This window comes from Pygoscelis adeliae, unplaced genomic scaffold, assembly GCF_000699105.1.
Source record: "Pygoscelis adeliae isolate BGI_AS28 unplaced genomic scaffold, ASM69910v1 Scaffold436, whole genome shotgun sequence".
NCBI classification, from domain to species: Eukaryota; Metazoa; Chordata; class Aves; order Sphenisciformes; family Spheniscidae; genus Pygoscelis; species Pygoscelis adeliae.
Window position 1 is genome coordinate 1,201,762 of NW_008825051.1, and position 5,129 is coordinate 1,206,890.

Here is a 5,129-nt window from a genome sequence, read left to right on the forward strand (position 1 = left end):
CCCCCGTGAGCACCCACCGATGGCTCCCGCCCGCTGGGCCACGCTGGATTCAGCCCTCCCTTTCCCCACTCTGCCCACAGTAAACAGCACTTAACTTTACTGCATCCACCATTACGGCATGTGTGGTAGGTGGGCGGGGGGAAGCTGGCCCCGTGGGCCTTCGGTGCCCTACACCGAGCTATAACAAAATTCAGATTTTCTATCCTAACATTTCGTAACGCAGGAAGACATGAATCCCAAAGACTTGGCTTTTAAGGGCCTGTTTTGTCTCAGGGAAATGACAAAACTAATTCTCCTTAAAGCGCACAAATCCCTTATGCCACCAGAGCAAAGGTCTCCTGGGAAGGGCTCAGCACTTCTCAATGTCCCTTTCCCTCTTTCCTCCTGAAAGTGCAGGTCACCAGAGTGGGAAGAAATCCTGGCTTTGGAGCACAAACAGAGTTATGAAGACGAATTTTAAATGTGAAGTTAATGTAGGTTGTTACTATCTTTAACAAGCCCTTTGCCTCCTTTCTAAGAAGCCTGGTTTGGAAAAAATGTATTATTGGCAGGGTAGTACCCTCCTTCCAAGCACTATGTTGATTCTACCAGAGCACATGCCCTAAGGTAGCATGGGAAAGGTTACGTGTCCTGCCCCAAGAGAATTCCCCTTAAGCAAAAGAAATCCTTTTTCCAGTTATTTCCAGCACTGCCAAGTGGGGGAAAACCCACAGCGTGTGTGCGCGCACTGGTACAGAGGACAGCCCCGGGCACCCACGAGGCTGATGGCTCCCGAGACCCCTGGGGTTCACACCAAAGTGGGGGGTCAACACCAGGGTCAACAAACACTTTAAACCTTGTTAAACTAAAATTGCTGCTGAAAGGGGTGCTGCAGTCCTCTGCCAGGCTGTCCTACCTCAGGCAACGTAAGCATTCATGCAGCTTTGTCATGGAACCGCTGCACAACTTCAGCTGGGACCCAACCATCCGCCCGACACGCAGCCAGGACAGCATCAGGCTGAGCTTTCTGTGTCTCCAAGGATGGAGACCCCACCACATCCCCACTGCAGCCTGTGACCACTCGTCACGGAAGATTCCCCCCCCCCCATAACTCATCAGAATTTCATAGAATCATAAAGGTTGGAAGAGACCTCTGAGATCATCGAGTCCAACCATCAACCCAACACCCCCATGCCCACTAAACCATGTCCCTAAGCGCCTCATCTACACGTCTTTTAAATACTTCCAGGGATGGTGCCTCAACCCCTCCCCTGGGCAGCCTGTTCCAATGTTTAACCACTCTTTCAGTAAAGGAATTTTTCCTCACGTCCAATCTAAACCTCCCCTGGCACAACTTGAGGCCGTTTCCTCTCGTCCTTTCGCCAGTTACTTGGGAAGAGACCGACCCCCCCCTCGCTACAACCTCCTTTCAGGTAGTTGTAGAGAGCGATGAGGTCTCCCCTCAGCCTCCTTTTCTCCAGGCTAAACAACCCCAGCCCCCTCAGCCGCTCCTCATAAAACTTGTTCTCCAGACCCCTCACCAGCCTCGTTGCCCTTCTCTGGACACGTTCCAACATCTCAACATCCTTCTTGGAGTGAGGGGCCCAAAACTGAACACAGTATTCGAGGTGCGGCCTCACCAGTGCCGAGTACAGGGGCACGATCCCTTCCCTGCTCCTGCTGGCCACACTATTTCTGATACAGGCCAGGAACACAGTTTGTCGCAACTGGGTCCTTTGAGAGGTGGGGAAGGTGCCAGGTTACAGAGCATGAGGAACCACACCTGACCCTGGTTCAGAGAGCATCCAAGCACTGTTCCTAGCTTGAAACCTGGTCAACTCCAAGCCGAGGAATTAAAGATGGCAAGTGTCTGGGATTTCAGCCTTGTTTCTGTTTTATTCCCTGGTTGCCTCAGAAAAAGGCCCTACAAACAGCAGGAGAAAAAGCAAATGAAAGAGCAAAGCCACAAACTCTCCTGCTTTCTGCTTCTATCAGCTGAAGAGGCTGCACCAAATCCTGCAGGGCCTGTGTGCAGGGCTTGGGGCAGGCGGGGAGCCGAGGCAGGCCAGCGAGGGCCTGGACCATGGGCAAAGCTGCCCAAGGTACAGCCCATGCTATAAAGGAGCAGACAGACCCATAACCGTTTGTGGGCAAAACCTTGTGGGTTCCGCAGGGAACCGCAATTTCCAGGGACCCCTGGGTCAGGCTTTGGTCACTTTTGCTTTAGGAATAAGCGTCCATCTCCTCCCTCCACACTGACAGTCACGGCTTGGGACATACTGTAAAATTGGTGTCTGCCATGGCTGTTTCATCTGGTAAAAGCTAATTTTTTTGTGTGTGTTATGCTTTTCCTTATTTCACTACAGCTGGTCTTCAACCTCCGTGGCCCTCAAGTCACCGGAGCAATGTACCCGCATTTCATCAGGGAACAACGGACGAAAGCGGATCTGCTCAGAAATCCTAAGCGCACCGGTCAGCCTGAACTCCTCCACCCGCACATCCCCCCCTCCAGCAGTCACCTACCCTCCGCTAAACTGCCAGCCCAGCCTTTCTCCAAAGATCCTGGCAACTCCCTTGGTGCCATCGAGCATCTCCCTCCCACCCACGAGCTCACTGTAAAATTAGAGTTGTTGCTCCATTAAACGTTTCAGCCAGCAGGACCACGGTGGAAAACAGATGTGATGTGCAGTTTCTTCTGGCTGGCCTTGATGCCGACCTGGCCTTTTGGATCTTGCAGGGACAGGCTAGGAGACTTCTCCTTTCCCAGGGTCCACCTTTGTGAAGTTCTACCTGCTTTACTAGTAGGTCCTTTAACAGAAGCAGAGCAGATATGAAACTGAAGTCTTGTCGAAGCAGCAGTTTGTTGTTAAATCATGTGCAGATAGAGGTGATTTCTGAAGATCCCACTGCTAACACAATGTACATTTTGTGCTTCACAAGCAGCATGAGGTAACGTTCCTAGAGCATGACTCTGCTGCGTGCCAAGAGGCAGCGCTGAAGACGCAGCCCAAGCCGCACTCCTGGCTTAAGCCAGAGCAAACACAAAGGTTTAGTTTTACCAAACCAGCTCGGAATTGCTCTGCATCCAAGTAGCCTTCAACTACAGCTGCTTAGGAATTGCAGTGCCTTGTATACTGGAAAATAACACATTACTTGCATACACTTTAGAAATAAACATTACTACAGGTGCTCACCTCCTCCCATTCAGTCTGGGATGGAATTTATTTGGAGACTTGAGTTTTCCTCTTTAGAGAGGCTCCAGCTCATTCAGCACCTGGTATGTCTGACCCAGCAGCAGACAATTCCCCACTGCAGCCAGCTTCACCCTCCTGCTGCGCTGGCTTCTTCCTACAAAGGACTCGGGCAGATCCCGGTAAATAATCCAGACCCCATCCAATGCATTTTCGCAGCCCAGCTAGCGCATGTACCCTACTCTCTCCTACACACCCCTTAGAAGTAGTAGCAGAACTACTTTTTTCCCTCCCCCAGTTCTTGCAGTGCACACCGCTTTGGAGTCCTGCTCGCTGTAGCAGAGCTCCAGCCAGGTAGTTTTCCTTTTGGGCTGTAAGTACTCTGTAAGAATAACTTTTGAGAGTTATTTGCAAAACTCAAGAGACACTGGCAAGAAAAAAAGGTGATCAAGTACTGTCACCGCTTTGTGGAGGAGGAAAACATACCTTGCGCAACATTTTTCTGAGACCAAGGCTCATACAGCTCAGCATCTTGGGAGGAATTTGATCCCTTTTCCCTTTGGAAAAAATGGACCTAAATTAACATTCATGACTTTTTTCCCAGGACGCTCTGTTAGGGCTGAAGGAAACCGCAATCGTAATGCTGCTGTTAGTAGGGCTTTTAGTAATAACCTCAGTCGGCTCAAGCATTCTTATTACCAGGATAATTTCACTTCACTTCTAATAGAGCTTTCCAGAGCCTGAAAGACCACACATCATCCCTTGCGCTGTGCCGCCCCAAGGGAAAATCCAGCCTTTGCTGGAAATAGAACAAGGTTTTCCCAGGATCTTTGGAGAACTTCGGTTCTACCCACACCCCCCAAGCTGTACCACTGTAACAGCCAGAGCTTTCAGGTGCGAGAACCAAGTGTCAAACACTATGAAGCACCATTTCAAGCATCAAGCCCGAAACACACAGGGACCTCTCCAGAGGTTAAATAGGTAAATGTGCTACAGCTGAGCTTAGCTTCCTTACATCCACATGGGATGAGCTCCCCAAGACAGTGTTTGCAAGGCCTTCCTTAAGAGTATTGCCAAAAAAAGCTCATTTTGAATAAGCAAAGATAAACCTTTCGCTCCCTCCTCACCTTGCTTCGACAGCTGTACTTGCGTCCCTACCCCAATCCATGCCATCCATAATGGGCAGGGACACCTCTTACTGACAGGTTTGCCATCCCAAGTAAGTTGCCTTTCCTTCGGGAAGGTGCTATCAGTAGGGCGTGTAATGCCCCTTTAGTCTACGAGCAGCAGCTCTTCACCAGCAGGTTAAGCTGGCGCTCCTGCGGGGTGCCGTTACTAGCAGAAGCAGCCAGAATATTCACTGCTGAACAAGTTCTGTGCCTCAGCCAGGTTTTAGGATCCATCTCTTGACAAGCAGTAGCACTTGATTTACAGAACGCCCATGCAAATGGAAATACCAACATTTAAACTCCTTTTTTCTTTCAGAGAATACACCAGGACCTGGAGCATATGATATAGAGAGGGGCTATAACGCTTGCTTACCCCGCTCCCCCAGTATCACCATTCAAGGAATCAGGAGACCCAAGAAACATGAGACCGGGCCCTTTACAACTCTCTGAAACGCAGAGGGCCACAGGATTGCGCCCATAATCAAGGGACCTGCTCCTCTTCAGTGAGGAAATAAAGCACAAAATGAATTCAGCTCAAGAACGAGAATGTGCGTACTTGTCCTGGTCACCGGTAGAAAATCCAGTACCTCCTCTGCTTCAAGGCAGGAGAAAAAGCTGAGCAAAGAATCCCATCTGTCCTACAATAGAAAACCCACGATGCCACCTAGGCCAGAGGTTCCTCCCAATAATGACAGGCCAGAGGTAAGGCCAAGCTACATACTGCCAGGCACACGAGAGCCGTTCTCCCCTGGCTCCTGCGGTCCCTGGGACTGCAGACTGAACAGCCACA